The sequence below is a fragment of the Neltuma alba genome, unplaced genomic scaffold (assembly GCF_004799145.2).
Source record: "Neltuma alba isolate B1F8T4 unplaced genomic scaffold, ASM479914v2 tig00012341_pilon, whole genome shotgun sequence".
In the NCBI taxonomy this organism is placed as follows: domain Eukaryota; kingdom Viridiplantae; phylum Streptophyta; class Magnoliopsida; order Fabales; family Fabaceae; genus Neltuma; species Neltuma alba.
In genome coordinates, this window is record NW_021636850.1 from 1 (window position 1) to 20,417 (window position 20,417).

Consider the following 20,417-nt stretch of genomic DNA (forward strand, 5'->3'; position numbering starts at 1 on the left):
TTTTATCGCTAAGGTTTTAGATAAATGATCAAGTGTAAATCAGGTCTATAGTAGGCTTTCTGATCGAAGAACTATTCGATGAGTAATTTATCGATAAAGTGATCGATAATCACTAACGTAAAAATCACATAAGAGTATGGTAAATTATCGATAAGCTGATCGATAATATCAGGTAAACAATCGAGTTGCTGATAAGAGACCCAAATCTGAAGTATTTTATCGATCAAGTTATCGATAAATCAGTCATCAATAACGACTTCGATAAAAGGTAACACAATCTACTTGTTCTGCACATTAGTCTGTTACAATTTATCGATCATATTTCCGACCATTTTTTTATCGATTACGTGTTGAACTTTATGCTCTAACTCTCTGAATGCAGGTGATCAAATTCATTGATGGATCGATAACCTTATTGATCATAAAATTATCGATCACATGATCGATAATCAATGTCCTTATCTACTCTTACTCAGTTTGTTACAACTAAATTATCGATAACATTATCGATAACTTTAACTTGTTTGCTTAAATAAGTTTTTCACATAACGTGATCGATAAAGAGTCTAAGAATTGACATATTCGCATTAAGTTATGGTGAACTATTTTTCGATCAAGTTATCGATCACTGGTTTTTCGATAATATGATCGATCATTCAATTCCTCGGATTTCATGTTTTCACAAAACGTGATCGATAATCATTTCCTTTGCCTTACAGGATTAAACTTCTTTCTTCACTATTATCGATCACTTGTTCGAATAATCAATGATCGATCAACTGTTCGATCATTTCAGATAGCCTGTGTCTTTCATTGATTATTTACATAACCATGTTTTATCGATAATATTATCCATCATACATTTATCGATAAGATGTTCGATCATCAATGACTGAAGCTTCATTTCAATAACATTTGAATTATCGATAATCTGTTCGATCAAATATGTGTTCGATCACTTGTTCGATCATGGAACGATTTCCTCTTTCTATGATAATTCTTAGAGTCAATGATCCAACACTTGATCGATAATTTTGGTGATCTATTCGAAAAGTCTTCATTCTGTTTATCGATAACTTGATCTATCATCAAGTAATCGATCACTTTTTCGATCAAACTAAACCGGAATGACATTCTGTTCTTCTTGCTGATAAATGATTTCGTCACAAATCCTTGAATGATAAATTAGCTTTCTTTCTGTATTCAAGATTAAAGCACTCACCACAAAACTCTCATTTGTTCGAAGCTTAAAATATGCAGATTAATGAAAACGAGTGCAACGGCTCTTCAACGGGATTACGTAGACTGCGACCTACAGTGTCAGAAACTCAGACGCATTAATGGCGGAGCCGTTGAAACCAGCGAAACACGCAAACGAAGTCACAACGGCTAGAAGCTCTTCCGTCTAACGGCTACTTAACGATATCAACTATAAAAGGCGCGAAGAAGCATTAATGAAGAGATTGAATACCTGAACTACCACCTGCGATTATTTAGTTACGCATTCAATACTCTGTTTTTCACGTTACTACTGAGCATCAGTGTTTATCATTGAATTCACTCTGTAAGAGAGCCATTCACTACTTTTATTAAAACTTGAGAGACACTCAAGAGTGTGGACTCTTGAGAGGGGTTGTATCCTTACGGGAGTAAGGGGGAGTGATTGAGCGATTCAATTACTGTACCGAGGCACCAAGAGCCCTGTCGATCTTGGAAGATAGTGAAATACTCAGAGGTGTTCTGGGGACTGGAAGTAGGTCACGTGGTTTAGACCGAACCAGTATAAATCTTGTGTCTCCTCTCTGCGGTTAAAATTCTCCTTACTCTGACTCTCTGTTTTTGTTCAATACTTGCACGCTTTTAATTTTAAATTTTTTGTAACTCACCCAATTCACCCCCCTCTTGGGTGAGATTGTTTCTAACATTTGGTATCAGAGCAGGTCTCTTCACTAAGGATTTAACAGTCCGAAGAGAGATCAAATGGCAGGATTTGGAGATAGCGTGCTACCTGAAGGATGCTCAACATCTAAACCGCCAGGCTTCAGTGGAGAAAATTATACCTTCTGGAAAATGAGGATGAAAATCTTCATTAAGGCCACAGAGTATGGGTTGTGGGACGTAATAGAACACGGCAACTATGTCCCGATGAACACAATAGATGGCCAGCAAGTACCCAAGAGTTCCACGGAGTTCAACGAGGAAGATAAGAAGCTGGTGACTCTAAATGACAAAGCTATCAACATACTCACGTGTGCGCTTAGTCAGAGGGAATACTTCAGAGTCTCAAGTCTGGAAACCGCGAAGGAAATGTGGGAGGCTCTGGAGATAGCTCATGAAGGAACCACCGGTGTAAAACAGAGTCGAATCAACACTCTCACTACCGAATTCGAGTTATTCAGAATGAAGGAAGGAGAGAGTATCCGAGATATGGAAGTCAGATTCTCACATCTCATAAACCACCTCACTGCACTTGGGAAGAAATATAGTCAAGAAGATCAAGTGAGGAAAATACTGAGCGGTCTCACAAAAGAATGGGAACCGAAAGTAACAGCTATTGAAGAAACCAAAGGAGAATCCATTGGTTCTGTTGCAGCACTGTTCGGGAGCCTTGCTGAATATGAGAGCAAGCAAAAATACAAAAAGGAGATGAACGAGAAAAACCGGAAAGGCATCGCTCTTAAAACTCAAGAGAGCGAAGATGAAAATGAAGATGATCTTGATGATGATGAAATGGGCCTTATAGTCAAGAGGTTCAAGAAATTCTACAAAAACAGAACCGGAAAGAAGTTTCAGCCGAAACGCAGAATTTCCTCATATCCGAACGAATCAAAGGATCCAATCATTTGCTTCGAATGTAAGAAGCCAGGACATATCAAGGCGGAATGTCCCCAACTCTCCAGAGCAAAGGACAAAGAAAAGAAGAAAGAAAGATTCAGAAAGAAGAAAGCCTTCGTCACATCAATCTGGGGAGACAGCTCCTCCGATGAAGAAGAAGGAAGTGATGATGAAGAGACAGCTAATATCTGTCTAGTGGCCCAAGAAAACGAGGAATCAGAAACAGACGAGGTAATAATTTCTGAACCATCTTATGATGAATTGCAGTCCGAATACAATGCTTTACATTTAGAATTAGTAAGAATTGCAAAAGAGTTAGTTAGCTCTAAGAAAAGGATAAAGTTTTTAGAAGATCAACAATCAAAGGTTGAAGTCAATACAGACTCGACTTTGACTTGCAAAAGTTGTGAAAAGAATGAAAGAAAGATTGAAGATCTTACCAGAACCTTAGAAAAATTCACTAAAGGTAGCGAAATGCTTAAGGTGATTCTAGGAGCTCAACGATGCTCTATGGACAAGACTGGTATAGGATACGATCCAACCCAAGATAAATCGAAAGGAAAGAAAAAGAGTAGTGGTAGATCATATCTTACATATTTTAGAAATTCTGTGCATTCCTCAAATCCTTTTGCACTTTGCTCTCATTGCAACCGTAAAGGCCATTCAACTTCTTCTTGTTACTATAAGAAGAAAGGAGATTACGGAACATTAAAATGGGTGCCCAAAGGTACTTATGCACCAAAAATAACTCATACTAACCAAAAAGGACCCAAGAAGGTATGGGTACCTAAAACATGATTGTAATTTTTGCAGGTATGTCTCAAGGCATCCAGAACAAATAAATGGTATATAGACAGCGGATGTTCCAGACACATGACGGGTGACACTGAGAAGTTTACATCACTCAAACCAAAAGACGGAGGAAAAGTAAGCTTCGGAGGAAACCAATCGGGAAAAATTGCTGGAATCGGAGAAATCGGAAGTAGTATAGGCATGAAGGTCGAAGACGTGTACTACGTGGAAGGTCTGTGTCATAATCTCCTCAGCGTCAGTCAGAGTGCGGACAAAAACAACTGGGTGATCTTTGATTCTGAAGAGTGCTTAATCATAAGCAAAGATGACCTACCTTTGAAGAAAGAAGAATTGAATACGAAGCTGAGAGCTCCGAGGGACGGTAACTGTTATACACTTCAACTTGTTCTAAAACTTCTGAAAATTGTTTTATTAGTAAAAAGGAGGAAAGTTGGATTTGGCACAAACGACTTGCACATGTCAACATGAATCAACTTTCAAAATTAATAAAAAGGGATCTAGTTGTTGGTTTACCAAAAATCCAGTATGAACGCGATGATGTTTGTGATGCATGTCAAAAAGGTAAACAAACAAAATCTTCATTTAAATCAAAGAAGATAGTTTCAACTGAAAGACCTCTCCAATGATTCACATGGACTTGGTCGGTCCATCTAGAGTAAAAAGCTTCGGGGGAAATCTTTATACTCTTGTAATAGTTGATGACTATTCAAGGTTTACCTGGACTTTGTTTCTTTCCTCTAAAGATGAAACTTTTAATGCTTTCATTGTTTTTGCCAAAAAGGTCCAAAATGAGAAAGGTATATCTATTGTGTCTATCAGGTCAGATCACGGAGGAGAATTTGAAAACAACGAATTTGCAGACTATTGTGAGGAACATGGAATTGACCACAACTTTTCTGCACCAAGGACTCCTCAACAGAACGGAGTAGTTGAACGAAAAATAGAGTACTCACGGAGATGGCTAGAGCAATGCTAAATGAGAAAGGGGTCTCACAAGTATTCTGGGCAGAAGCGATGAGCACAGCCTGCTATATTTCAAATAGAGCCTACATCAGAACACTGCTCGGGAAGACTCCATATGAATTGTACAGGGGAAGAAAACCCAATCTGTCACACCTAAGGATCTTTGGAAGCAGATGCTATATCCACAACAACAACAAAGAAAACCTGGGTAAATTCGATCCTAAAGCTGATGAGGGTTTGTTTCTTGGCTACTCTAATCGTAGTAAAGCATATAGAATTTTCAATAAACGAACCTTTACAATAGAAGAATCAATTCATGTGGTGTTTGCTGAAACTGAAACAATTTCGAAACCTGTAGATGATGATGCTGAAATCGTTCAAAATTTTCAAAAACTGGATTTGAACAAAAACTCGAACAAATTATTTTCAGAAACCGTTTCAGAAAACAGGGATGTTTTAAACGATTCCTCTTTACAAGAAAATCTAGAGCAGCCAAAGGCATGGAGACACAACCGAGATCATCCTCTGGATCAAGTCATCGGTAAAGTCAATGAAGGGGTCAAAACCCGGAGACAAATTGTCAATGAAGTTCTTTTCTCTGCTTTCATATCTCACATTGAGCCCTCTAATATTGACGAAGCACTATCAGATGAATTCTGGATAGTTGCGATGCAGGAAGAACTTAACCAATTTGAGAGAAATCAAGTTTGGGAATTGGTACCCAGACCAGAAGACCATCCGGTCATTGGCACCAAATGGGTATTCAAAAACAAGCTCGATGAATCGGCTCAGATCGTCAGAAACAAAGCCAGATTAGTAGCAAAAGGCTATAATCAAGAAGAGGGAATCGATTATGAAGAAACGTATGCTCCTGTAGCTAGATTGGAAGCCATACGAGTTCTTTTGGCTTTTGCTTGCATCAAAGATTTCAAACTATTTCAAATGGATGTTAAAAGTGCATTTCTGAACGGTTATATATCCGAAGAGGTGTTTATCGAACAACCTCCCGGTTTTGAAAATTCAAATTTTCCAAATCATGTTTACAAACTTAAAAAGGCCTTGTATGGTTTGAAACAAGCGCCCAGAGCCTGGTATGAACGACTTAGCAACTTCCTGATAGAAAAAGGTTTTGAAAGAGGTAAAGTGGATGCCACACTTTTCATTAAAAGAAATGGGAAAGATCTTTTGATTGTTCAAATATATGTAGATGATATTATTTTCGGTGCTACTAACGAAGATCTCTGTCAAGAATTTGCTAAGCTTATGCAGGGAGAATTCGAGATGTCCATGATGGGAGAATTAAACTTCTTTCTGGGATTACAAATCAAACAAAAGAAAAACGGTATATTTATATCCCAGACGAAATATGTAAAGGAGTTGCTGAAGAAATTCGGAATGGAGAATGCTAAAAGTGTAAAGACTCCTATGAGCTCAACCTGTTCGCTTGATGTAGACGAAGACGGGAAAGACATAAATCTAACAAGATATAGAGGGATGATCGGTTCCTTACTATACCTCACTGCAAGTAGACCAGATATTCAGTTCAGTGTGGGAATGTGTGCGAGATATCAGTCAGCTCCAAAGGAGTCACATGAAGAAGCCGTGAAAAGGATACTCAGATATCTTGTAGGAACTCAAAATTTAGGAATCTGGTATCCAAAAAGAGGAACCGAATATTTAATGGGATACTCAGACGCCGATCACGGTGGATATAAAACAGACAGAAAAAGCACCAGTGGACAATGTCAATTCTTCGGAGGATGTCTTGTCTCATGGTCAAGTAAAAAGCAAAACACCGTGGCAATCTCCTCAACTGAATCAGAATATGTAGCCACTGCCTGCTGTTGTGCTCAGATCTTATGGCTAAAACAACAAATACAAGATCTAGGAATCAACTTACGTGAGATTCCAATCTTATGTGATAATACGAGCACGATAAGTCTGTCCAAGAATCCAGTCCATCATGCTCGAACCAAACACATTGATGTTCGACATCACTTTATTCGTGATCATGTTCAAAAGAAAGATGTAAAGGTTGAATTCATCCCCACTGAATATCAGATAGCCGACATCTTCACAAAACCACTAGATCAACAGAAGTTCAGCTACTTCAGAAGAGAATTGGGAATGGTAAATCCCAATGAATTGTAAGAAATGTCATACTATCACTCAAGATTAAGTGTTTAAATTTATTGTTTTGATGATAAAATACCTAACTTAAGCATCGGAGTATGTAGAAATTTGTTTTGCAGGAAGCTCTGTTTCGATGAAGAAAAACAGAGGTAAACAGAGTATGAGATTATCGATCAATTGATCGATAATCATGAAGGCAGATAGGAGATAATTTATCGAACAACTGATCGATAAATTCACTTTGTAAAGAAAGGGAATTGCTCCAACACTACAATTATCGATAACGTGATCGATAAACCCAATATCGATCAGAACATCGATCAAGAGCCTCAAGGATTCGAGACCCATCCGTCAAAATTGGTAAGCATTGATCGATAAGCTGACCGATAAGCTTAATTATCGAACAAATAATCGATAAATTACATCAGGTACGCATTTCTTTTTACTACTTTATCGATAATATGTTCGATAAATGCATGATCGATAACGTAATCGATAAATCTGCTCTATGTTCAAGTGTGTTCTTCATAATTATCGAACACGTGATCGATCAAGTGTTGATCGATAACTTAATCGATAATTTCGAAAACTATAACGGTACTGTTCTGAAATCCCTTCGTCAGTTTTCGAACCCTAACTCGAAAAAAAAACGGTCCCCTGTTCTTCGCAACGGTCAAGAATCACCACTATCTTAAATTACTCAACCGTTTCACCGATCGAATCCTTCTCTGCTGCATTCCCAACCTTCACCCACCTCAAACCCACCGTTTCTCAACCGTTTAATCTGTCAAAAACAGCTCGGCACCTCCGAAATGGCTCGGGTGAAGCAACCGAACGTGGAAAAGGGAGAAGCGCCGGAGAAACAGCCTCAATCGAGTGACACCACTGCTTCGGGTACTCGAAAACGTTACAGACCGAAGGTAAGGGAGGAATCAACGAAGAAGAGGGCCACTCTGAAAATTCGGGAAAGTCGGACCGAAGAACAACCGGCCTCTCTCAGAAAATCTCCCCGGTCCAAATCAAAGCTACCGATTGTGACTGAGGAATCGGAGATCGAGTCGGATGATGGAGTCTCAGTTCAGAAAGCTGTGGAATCAGCCCTGAATCTATCTGTTCCCAAGCAACCGAGAAAGAAGAAACAGAGGGCAAGTGAAGGAGTCGCTCGGGAAATTCCTTCTGAAGGTATACCCACTGAATTTTCTGAGTTATTATCTGGCAATCTCGATAATGAAGTTAATATAGCAAAGTATAAGGCCGATTTTGCCAATAGAAAATTCTGTCCTGTGGTATCTGTTGATTTAGAGGGTCTGAGGAAAAATAAACAGATTGAGCTTGATTTAAGTGACCCACTGCAGCATTATTCGAATTGGTTAATTATTGGTGGTGAATACTGTCCTGAAGTGGTTAAAAGATTCTACTGTAACATGGAATCAGTAGAAAAATATGATGATAAAGACAATCTCATCGAAAATTGTCTGAAAGTTACACTGAGAGGCAGAGTTTTTAAACTCACCAGTGCCAAGATAAATGAGCTGCTAGGAACCCAAGATTTTGTGCGAGGAGGTGACATGAATGAAGTAAAGGCTTATAGAATCTTAATGCAGAACAGTGATTATCCCGGTGAGCTAAATTTCCCACCTAAGCAGATGTGTGATTTCTATAGGATCATCCATTACATCTATTCTAGGTGCATGGTAAACAAATCCGGTAGTTTCTCACATCTCACTCAGGATGATTATCTTCTTCTAGCCCGGGTTATTAGTGGGGAAAAGATTAACATTGGGGATCTTATTTACTCTGAGATGAAGGACTTTGTTCTTAACAAGTCCAGATCAACCCCAATTCCCTATCCTCAGCTGGCCACCTATTTCCTTCAGGCACATAACATTGCTCCTTTTGAGCCTGGGGAAATCAAGACTAAGGTTCCTGGTTTTGGCCTCACTCAGCTCCACAAAATGAGGATCTCTGTTCCCTTTACACCATCACAGAAAGTATCTCAGAAGGATAAGGGAAAGCAACCTGCTGCTAGTACATCTCGGACCCAGGATGAAGCTGAATCCACTGCTGCCCCATCTCATACCCCTGGTCCATCTTTTATGGAGAGATCCCTCAGGGAAATGTTTCAGGCTGAGCTTTGGGCATTTGAGACCAGAGTCTACTCCACTGCCAGAGATTATGGGGAAGTTTCTGACCGGAAGTTTGATGGCATCTCTAAGATTCTGGATCTTCACCAACAAGCTATGGTGGTTTTGGAAAGAGAAGTCACCGAGAGGTTTAATTCAGTGGACAAGGAACTCCAAGAGCTTAAAGGCTTAGTTACCTCTCTCTGCCAGCACTTCACTCCACCTAGCACAAGCTTCAGCTATGAGGATCTCCTCTTCCATCCTCCCTCTCCACCGCACCCTGAGCCTGCACCTCCTTCCTCTCCTTTACCCACTTCACCTATTTCCACCACTTCTCCTTCTGTTCCATCTACTTCTATTTCTGTCCCTACTACTCTTGCTCTTATCACTGTACCCCAACCTGTTCACTCCTTTCATTTTCCATCTATTTCTCCACTTTTTCCTCTTCCTCCTCTCCCTATTCCCCTGACCATTCCCTCGGTTCCTACCCCTTCTGATGCTGACAAAAAGGGGGAGAAGAAAACTGATGATATTTTGTAGCTTATATGGTTTTATGAGTTGCTTTTTGGTTCTATGTCATGACTTTATATTATCTCTTTTGTTATCTTTTGTGTATCTGGATAGTGTTTTTATCGATAATATGTTCTTGATATTTATCTGCCCTTTTTTTCATGCTTTTTGAGAATATAAAACTAGTTGATGTTCTCTCTGATAGATGATTTATAACTTGTGTTTTGTCATCATCAAAAAGGGGGAGAATGTTAGGTTTATAGTTTTGATGATAACAAAGTCAGAATTTCAAGGTTAAGTATTTTGATCGATCAACTGATCGAGCAATTATTTATCGCTAAGGTTTTAGATAAATGATCAAGTGTAAATCAGGTCTATAGTAGGCTTTCTGATCGAAGAACTATTTGATGAGTAATTTATCGATAAAGTGATCGATAATCACTAACGTAAAAATCACATAAGAGTATGGTAAATTATCGATAAGCTGATCGATAATATCAGGTAAACAATCGAGTTACTGATAAGAGACCCAAATCTGAAGTATATTTATCGATCAAGTTATCGATAAATCAGTCATCAATAACGACTTCGATAAAAGGTAACACAATCTACTTGTTCTGCACATTAGTTCTGTTACAAATTTATCGATCATATTTCCGACCATTTGTTTATCGATTACGTGTTCGAACTTTATGCTCTAACTCTCTGAATGCAGGTGATCAAATTCATGATGGATCGATAACCTTATTGATCATAAAATTATCGATCACATGATCGATAATCAATGTCCTTATCTACTCTTACTCAGTTTTGTTACAACTAAATTATCGATAACATTATCGATAAGTTTAACTTGTTTGCTTAAATAAGTTTTCACATAACGTGATCGATAAAGAGTCTAAGAATTGACATATTCACATTAAGTTATGGTGAACTATTTTTCGATCAAGTTATCGATCACTGGTTTTTCGATAATATGATCGATCATTCAATTCCTCGGATTTCATGTTTTCACAAAACGTGATCGATAATCATTTCCTTTGCCTTACAGGATTAAACTTCTTTCTTCACTATTATCGATCACTTGTTCGAATAATCAATGATCGATCAACTGTTCGATCATTTCAGATAGCCTGTGTCTTTCATTGATTATTTACATAACCATGTTTTATCGATAATATTATCCATCATACATTTATCGATAAGATGTTCGATCATCAATGACTGAAGCTTCATTTCAATAACATTTGAATTATCGATAATCTGTTCGATCAAATATGTGTTCGATCAATTGTTCGATCATAGAACGATTTCCTCTTTCTATGATAATTCTTAGAGTCAATGATCCAACACTTGATCGATAATTTTAGTGATCTATTTCGAAAAGTCTTCATTCCGTTTATCGATAACTTGATCTATCATCAAGTAATCGATCACTTTTTCGATCAAACTAAACCGGAATGACACTCTGTTCTTCTTGCTAATAAATGATTTCGTCACAAATCCTTGAATGATAAATTAGCCTTCTTTCTGTATTCAAGATTAAAGCACTCACCACAAAACTCTCATTTGTTCGAATCTTAAAATATGCAGATTAATGAAAACGAGTGCAACGGCTCTTCAACGGGATTGCGTAGACTGCGACCTACAGTGTCAGAAACTCAGACGCATTAATGGCGGAGTCGTTGAAACCAGCGAAACACGCAAACGAAGTCACAACGGCTAGAAGCTCTTCCGTCTAACGGCTACTTAACGATATCAACTATAAAAGGCGCGAAGAAGCATTAATGAAGATATTGAATACCCGAACTACCACCTGCGAATATTGAGTTACGCATTCAATACTCTGTTTTTCACGTTACTACTGAGCATCAGTGTTTATCATTGAATTCACTCTGTAAGAGAGCCATTCACTACTTTTATTAAAAACTTGAGAGACACTCAAGAGTGTGGACTCTTGAGAGGGGTTGTATCCTTACGGGAGTAAGGGGGAGTGATTGAGCGATTCAATTACTGTACCGAGGCACCAAGAGCCCTGTCGATCTTGGAAGATAGTGAAACACTCAGAGGTGTTCTGGGGACTGGAAGTAGGTCACGTGGTTTAGACCGAACCAGTATAAATCTTGTGTCTCCTCTCTGCGGTTAAAATTCTCCTTACTCTGACTCTCTGTTTTTATTCAATACTTGCACGCTTTTAATTTTAAATTTTTTTTGTAACTCACCCAATTCACTCCCCTCTTGGGTGAGATTGTTTCTAACAAATACGTGGTCACAAAATATTTTAGAACACTAGAAATACATCAGAAAATATTTTAAAATACTTGAAGGTATCTGAAAAATATTTTAGAGTATTAGATCAACCTTAACTAAGAATAATTGTAATACATATACTTTTCTTTGTAGTGAAAAATTAAATAAATAAGGTACTACTTAGCACCAAAAACCCATCCACGTTTTGATTGACGACTAACCGAGCCTCCAACTCTAAAAAGGTGTTAGGATAGAAATAAAATTATGATTTTAAAAGTATTTATACAAAGTCAATATGTGTAGAAGATTATCTTAATTGGTGAAAAAGTGATTTTCAAAAGTGTTTTTTGGGGTTACCTCCTTTGGGATAAGCTTGCCAAAAACAAAAACAATTATAACTAAATAAAAAAGTTCCATTTTATGACTAACGCGATACGAGCTAAATAATTATTTATAAAAAAATATGTTGATTTTTTTAAAAAAATATTTCTTTAATCACTTGTATTAGAAACTATCCCATTGGTAGAAATCTCAATACGTGTAATAATAAGAATAGTAGTTTAGAAAAAAAATTATAATTTAAAAAACAAAGAAAATTGAGATTTTGTATATTTAAGGCCAATGTAATATTCTTATATTGAGATTTTGTGTATTTAAGGCCAATGTAATATTCTTATCTAACTATTCCTTTTAGTTTTTGTTATAAGTTTCAAATAACTAATTAACTGATAATGACTTATAAGTTCAAATTAGTTAAAAGTAATAAATATGTTAAAAATATACTTTTATTTTCAAATATCTCATTGTAATAAATGAGAAAAAGGATGAAAGATTGTGTGTTGGAAAACTTGATACGAGAGAATATGGTAAAAAAAAGAAAATAAATAATTAAAGATAAAATAAAAAAGAGTATTATATATTAAAACAAAATCAAATTAAAGCTTATAAAATAGACTATACTCTCTTCTAAATTTGAAATTTATAAATTGGACTGAAGGGAGGATTATATTTAGAATTGAAAAGAGTATTTACAAGTTGGTATGAAGCATGAGGCATTATGCATTATAACTAGCTCACTTACCATACATCGTCGAATAGTTAGTTCATTCTTGCCTTTCTTAATTCGAAGGGAAGTTCACAGTTTAAATGCCGATTTTACCCTTACTTCGGGGAACGCATATTTATCCAATCCCTAAAATTAAGGGAAGTTTACAGTTTTTGTTTGTGTAATCAAGAAAATTGTTCGGCCAATTAATATCAATAATTGAGAGAGCAACTTCAAGCCAATAGAGTGAAAAGTAATAATGTTGGCAGGAAAAAAAATAAAAATAAAAATAAAAATATAATATTCAAAGGAGACTTCTATAATTATATGCCAATTGCCAAGTGGCGCAGAAAAAAACCATATTTGCTTCTTTCGTAATCGTAAGTATTTGTCCGGAGGACTGGGAATCCGCCATTGATTGCGGCACTGTTGAAATTGATCAAATTTTGTATTTTTACTTTATTAATCGCTCCCTCCCTCCGATACTAAATATAATTTTTTAACTAATTTGTAAAATTAAATAAATTGTTAAAATGGTTATCTGTAATTAATAAGTAAAGATTTCGTAATCTTTTTCTAAAAATATCCTATTATTTAATGAGTATAAAAATGTTGTAATTTTTTTTAGCTGAAAAAAAATGTTCTAATCAATATGGTGTTACAGGAAATAAATAATTAAAAATAGAAAATAGGAGGAAGTTGGATCTTATATTTAGAAATAAATTGAAACTTTCAAAACAACCTTATATTTATGATCATAGGGAGCAGGCTGGGTGGGCTTGAATAAATTTTCTGGCTTTAAGGGATGCTTCCTGAGTTTGAATGGCTAGGAAACTTTTGAGTATGACCATTATTTATGAGTTATGTTGCATCATCATTTTGAAATATTTTTTTCAATGATAGTCAATATTCTGAATTAGTTTTTGAGGTGTTCATCACTTTATTTTTAGTAACACTTAGCATCATAAACTTATAATATTAAATGCCATTACAAAAATGTTTTGCATGTGTTAAATGCTTAAAAAGTTATTTTTTTATTCTTAATGTAAGACCTATTTAACTAATTTCATTAAATTAAAAAAAGTTAAGTAAATTAGTTAATTATAAGAAATATGATATTTTTTTTTCTAAAACACTATAATTATCTTTCTTAATATCCTTCCTCCATCTCCTATTTGATTATAATTGAGAGAATATCAAAAAGAATAATTTAGAAAAAATTAAAAATATGAAAAATAGGTCTTCCGTTTAAAATTAATATCAACTCAACAATTAAACCTTAAAATACCTAGTGTTATTGAAAAAATAACTTTAAAATACTAGATGCACCAAAAATTAGCCTAAGATATGAAATATTACTGAAAAAAAATATTTCAAGATATTGAATTCTAGTTAACCCATTATTTATTTATTAATAAAATGTTCTGACTTTTGAGCGGCTTATTGGTCAAAGCAGATTTTTTTTGGGGGCTTCAACAGGTCAAAGCAAATATCGAACTGTACTTTTAAGAAGGTTTAGATAAAAATCAAATCATAATTTTAAAAGTGGTTTTACAACATACAAAATAAATGTTAGAAAAATTTTATTTCAATTTGCGTAAAAACACTTTCTAAAAGTGCTTTTACCACAAACCAAATACTCTTAGGGAGCGTTTGGATAGAAACCAAACTATAATTTTAAAAATACTTTTACAGTATATGAGGAGCCTGTTTCGTTTTGCAGAAAAAATCCTTTTTAAAAGCAATTTTTTAGGTTCCCAAACACCCCTTTAGTTTTAGTGCTCAATTCACTTATCAAATTTGCACCGTACAAACGTGACTAATCCTAATTGATTGTTTCTACAAGTTATGCTTGATCCTTTTGACAACTTTGGAACGGTGAAATAATGATTAGACACTTGTTTTAGGCTTTGTAATAAATGCGATTGGGGTTATTAAACATACAATGGTCAAATTTTGATTGGCTGGTTGCTCTGCGTGGGAGGATCTTTGTTTTGGCTGCTTCGTGCTTGAGAGGCATTTGAATCCTGTTAAAACGGTCCACATGGGCTTCTTTTTCCGCGGATAAATGGGCTTTGATTTGTACTTATGGCTTTTGGGTTCTCACAATTTTCCCTTGCCTTTTTATTTTAGTGTGTCCTTAGAGGCCCTAACTAGTGTTATTGGTAGATTGGTCTGATGGAGACTTTTGCGTGATGTGGAGACTTGAATCATCTAATGGAGTGGTTTTGGGCCCAAAATATGGATTCAGAAAGTTGTAAAATTTGACAGCAAAAGTACGGCTCGATAATAACTAGGCAATTTGACCACAATGAACCATATTTTCATTCAAGTTGGAGCTTAGCGGCACCAAGTATGGTCGTTCATACAAAAAGCCTTCGCTGATGCGTTAAAGTTTGAAAAGACAAAAATACTTCCAGAGATAAGCTTCAAGAGCAGTCAAGATAATATAATCATTGGACAAGCAATTATATGCATTTAACAGATAGACAAATACAGGCGCAAGAAAGCCTTTGTGGCTTTGAATAGGTTCAATTCTCTCAAAACATGCTCTGTCAATATAGCGATTCATGCAAGTTCATAATGTTTTATAAAATTGAAGCTAGATAGAGTTTAAACGATGAAAGGAATTAGGCAAGGAAATCTTATTTCTTCATGCCTTTATGTTCTATGCATGGATAGGTTATTCCGTTGACTTGTAATAAAGCAAAGAGAGGAAGTTAGCTAGATACCTTTCAAGGCCGGTCCTTTCAGTTGTTTGACAGGCATAAATAATAACATGACAAATTTGATATACGAACCTTTGGGGCGTATACTTATACCCCACCAAGCCCTGCCTTTGCCAGATGAATCAAAAAAGGGATAGGGGAGGGGGGCATAGAGTATTTTCATTTCAAGAGATTGTCTCATCGATGGAAATGAGTATATCATGTCCAACTAATGTAACAAATGCAAATAAATTCTAATTAAGTCTATCTCTCAAGTTAGACTGCAAATGTATTTGATTCCTTAACATTCAAATCATGTAAGTGAATATTTTGACTAGCTTGCTCAGAAAATGCGGCAACAAAGCATCAATATGAAATATTAAATTTATAACAAACCACGCTACTCTTAAGGCATGAACATTACAACATATCTCAAACTGTGTAATGCATATGAAAAGGCATCTAATTTTCATTTTCATGGAAAGTCGGACACGTTTGAAAGTCACACTATTCCTTCATTTCATCCAGCCATTAATTCAATCCCATTTCTGTTGTTACATCATTTCCTAGAGAATATATGGGGCTGATAGTGGTTGTCAAGAAGGAAGGGACTTCTTAAAACAGAGAACTAGGCAAAGCAAATGTAGATTCCAGTTTAAAAAACAAAAGGATCCCTCACATGAGGGAGGTGAAATAATATGGCATTTACCAAACAAACCCAGGAAGGGAACCATCGTGGAAAGCATCGGAATCAAATGCATACACGAGGAAAAAGATAGTTCTAATTCACAAACAAAAGCAAGCTTGTCGTGTCTGATCCAACCCCTATGTTCGCTGAGTCAAATACTATTTCACCTTCTTGACAAGCGATGTGGTGGTGAACTCAGCATCATCCCTGATAAAGCTCCACCACAGGTATGAAAGAGGGATTGTGGTTGCATGCCAAAGAGCATGAGCATCCACATAACCCATGTAAGGTGGGAAGTCATATATCTCCAAGAGCATAGCCAGCCCTCCTCCCACCACCACCACCCATAACTTTAACCGTGCTGGGTGACGGCAAGCACCTGCCCAAATTGCCCAAATTAAAAGCTGGGAAATAGCCATCACAAGGCACACTTTCATGTTCCAACCTGCAAAACAATATGCTATCAGCACATCCCCCCAAGAGCACTCCATGACCAACAGATTGATAACTATATAGGAACAAGTCATATTCGAATGATTTATATTGACCACAAGTCAAAGAAGTTAATCTTATTGAAAAAAGTCATCACTTACCATATTGTAGGAAGCTCACAAATATGTTCATAAACGAGAGCAGAAGTGGGAAAATACAAACCAAACCAGGACCACTAGAACTTAAGGATAAAAGAAGTGTTAAATAATAAGGAGTTATTAGCAATGAAGACAACGATTGCAAAACCAAGGATAAAGTGATTAACGAAAACAACAAAGATTTCCATATATTGGAGTAATCTTCAGTCATTTTCAGCATCATTAAGAGAATAATTATCAGATGCATCATTTAACAGTTATCTCATTTGAAAATAGAATATTACCATAATCAAGTTGGTAGAAATTTAGAAACAGGATATGAGTTGTCAGAAAAGCAATCAGGGGAGCAGCAACCATGACTCTTGAAGCCTCATCTCTCAAATTAAATGCCCGGAGTATCGACAGAATGAGGGTAAATCCCAGCAAGGCCACAGCAGAAGAATAATCCAGCCTTTCTGTTAATTCCACATCTCTACAAAGAGTAGATTAAAATTACCCAGTAAACGACAAAATTTACAAATATAATAACACTAAAACCGCTCTATTCAAATTCAATTGATTCCTATGAAGAAAAATATTTTATGCCCTTGATATGGAAGACAAAAAAAAATGATGGCACAATGTAGAAAATCCTTCCCTTATTGATGAGCCTTAAGATTACTACTGAGTAAAATTTCAATGTTTAGTAACCAGGAAGAAAATAACAACTGCACTTCAAGGGGTCATTCTTCAATCTTCAACACTAAATTATAGAGTACAGTCAAGATGTCTAGGCTAAACAAGGAGAGGACCACTTACCTACTATGAAATACAGCACTCCAAAACCATGAATTCATTGATAGTATCCCATAGATGTGCCACAAGCCAGTGAACTCATAGTATGTCTTCTTATTTGATCTCAAAGGCAACTTATAGTACACAAGAATGAAAAAGGATACCCAACCATGGAATTGCACAGCGAGATTAAGGGCAGAGAGTGCCACAGCGACAGGCTCCTAAAACCATAGATAAAATAACCAAATGTGAGAATGACCAAAGAAAAAACTGGATTATTTCTTATAGAGATCTATGTAAGAACCTGAATCCCATAAACGCTGAAATGGCCATTTTCCATGATATTTAACAGGCTTGCCACCAAGTTTCATTCTTTCCCCTCTCTAGATAGCATGCAATAGTAGCGACAGTCGGTGCGGCAATCCCACTGTTTCCACCTCAGGTAAAGGGGTTCATGCATATACCATGGACCATCAATTGGTTTTCCGTCTGATGAAAATTTACAATGTTGAAAGCATGTAGTCCCTACACATCCAGTTTTCTCACACTGCTCCACACAACTCCTAATGATTGACAGAAATAATGATAATTAAAAAAAATGATGATATGATGGACTATAGGGTGACACAATAATGTTATTTGTGATGTCAACAATAGATCTCAAGATACATATTTTCAGCTTAGTGGTCATTTCAGGATCAGTCAGACAAAAACATTTATGGCATACTACCCCAAGAATTAGTAAGCCAATAGTTTCCCTAAGATGACTTTAAAATCAATTTCATAAACGCATGATGTTCTATCTAATCTAATCTTTTTATTTATGCCCAGATTTAAAAAAAAAAAAAAAAAGAAGTCTGCCAGCTGGTAGAGTACCTAAAACTACAGTCGAGTGAACTAGTGTCTCAACATATGCATGTTGCATAATATCTCACCATTTGTCAGTGCTATTTTTAATCATTTAATTCCAGAAAAGAATGACCCAAATAGGGCACTTCTCCTCGAGCTTACTCAAGTCCTAGCTATAAAATCTTACTCAGAATGAACAAATCAATTGATAAATGACTTAAATTCTCTAAATTTACCCGGATCTACTTGACATATTGTTGCTTCAAATTTCAGGAGCTAGTAGAAGAGTTCAGGAAATACAAGAGCGATGTGAATATTCACAGGTACCCTTGAAGGCTTTGATTCACTTTGCCAAAGAAAACTTTTAAGACGTTAGAACATATGCCTAGAGCTTTTCTTTCATGAAGGAAATATGGTCAAGCCAAGACAAATATGCTAGATCACAGGCAGAGCAGCTGTAAGCCTATGGATATATCAAGTGTGGGCAAAGAACAGAGCCCCTACTCTTGTCCTTACAACTGATTCAAGTAGTTTATTTACAAATGGCTCGGTGGAAAGAAGCTATTCACTGCACCTATGACACTCATGATTTATAAACCTAATATCTCCAGAAAATAAAGAACAGGTGTGCTTATTGGGAGTGGATGCTGGAGCAGCTTATATTGTCAATATCTTGACATGGGTGATACACAAAGACCAGTAGTCACCAAGAATCCAAAATATATTTACATACAAGTTCCATCAAACCATGACTGATATGGCAGTATTTAACTTAAAGTTGCAACTGCTAAGATCAATCTAAAACCATAATATAGGAGCACCAATTGATGCTGGGTAAAGATTCTGCCAGTATGATCTCGTTTTAAGTTATAACTGTATACTATTCTAACAAAAGTAAGTTATCTCCTTGAGGAAACAATTCTCAAATCTTAAATCATTATCGGTCTCCCCTTTCTCAATCACTACAACCATCTTCAAAATTTTCAAAGCATCACTACACTCACACTCCATTCTTGACATATGATGAAGAGTACAGCACCTGTATTTATGGAGGCAGTACAACTTCCAGAAATTTCATATGTAATTATATAATAAATTGCAAAATAGAAATTGGAGAAATAACTAAAACTAACCGCATAATACAGATTTTGCGGATAGGGTTATCTGAAGCATTCTGTGCACACTTTGAAAATACCGATTCCAATTCTCTTTAATGAATCCAACCAGTAACATAACAGACCATATCAAGTACACACTAGCTACATTTAAAATTAAAATTCGAGTTCTAACAAAACTTAGCCAATAAACAACAGAAGCCAGAAAGCTATCGCTCACTTGTAAAGCGGATCCGCATCGCCATCGCTAGCGTCCAGGCCACGAAGAAGGCACCAGAGAGTGACAAGGAAGAAGACCCAGTGAAACGGAGCCATCCGATTCATGAAAATGCGAAGTCAAAAGGGAAAACAGCCTTCAGAATTCAAACAAAATCGACGGCGACCTGGAGGGTTTTGCATGGACGAAAGAAATGAATGGGATTACGTTGATTCACCAAGAAGAAAGGGGACGACAGAGAAAAAGGGAAATTGCGAGTGAAGAAGGTTGATCTCGGAACGAGTGGAGCAGAGGGATTGACTCAGAAGACGAGGAAACGAGTCAGCTAGAGAGCAAGTTGGATATGGAATATGAGGGCAGTGTTGGCCGTTGAGTGCGGATGAAGGGGGCCAAAGCTTGGACCAGCATCTCGGGAGGAGCTTTGATCTCCGAGGAGGCACGCGCAGATGCTAATGCTGTCAATTCATTGCTATGTGTGCAATAATCTCATTGTTTACGTTTTATTTGCCCTCTAATCTGTCATTTTGCTTCTTTAGACTTTAATTTAATCAACATGAAGAAAATCACTAAAAAAAAAATCCCCCCATTGTAAAGTTTATGGCCTCAAGGCACCTGAAATTTGGTTAAGGATGCGGGTGGATCGTATTTCCGGCGGGTGCCAATTTTTTTTTTTTAGAATTTCAAAGAAGTCCTAAGAAAGGGAAAAAAAATTACAAAATAAATTATATATGTGTGTCATTCTTAACTTTAGAATCTGTTATTACAGACTACTCATGTTGTTATTAGAACTTTTTAGTAATTATT

General features: G+C 36.4%; 1 pseudogene; it reads right to left on the bottom strand.

Moving 5' to 3' along the window:
* Positions 1-15,752: 15,752 nt before the first annotated feature.
* On the bottom strand, positions 15,753-20,062 carry LOC114726122 (post-GPI attachment to proteins factor 3-like; annotated as a pseudogene).
* Positions 20,063-20,417: the final 355 nt, after the last annotated feature.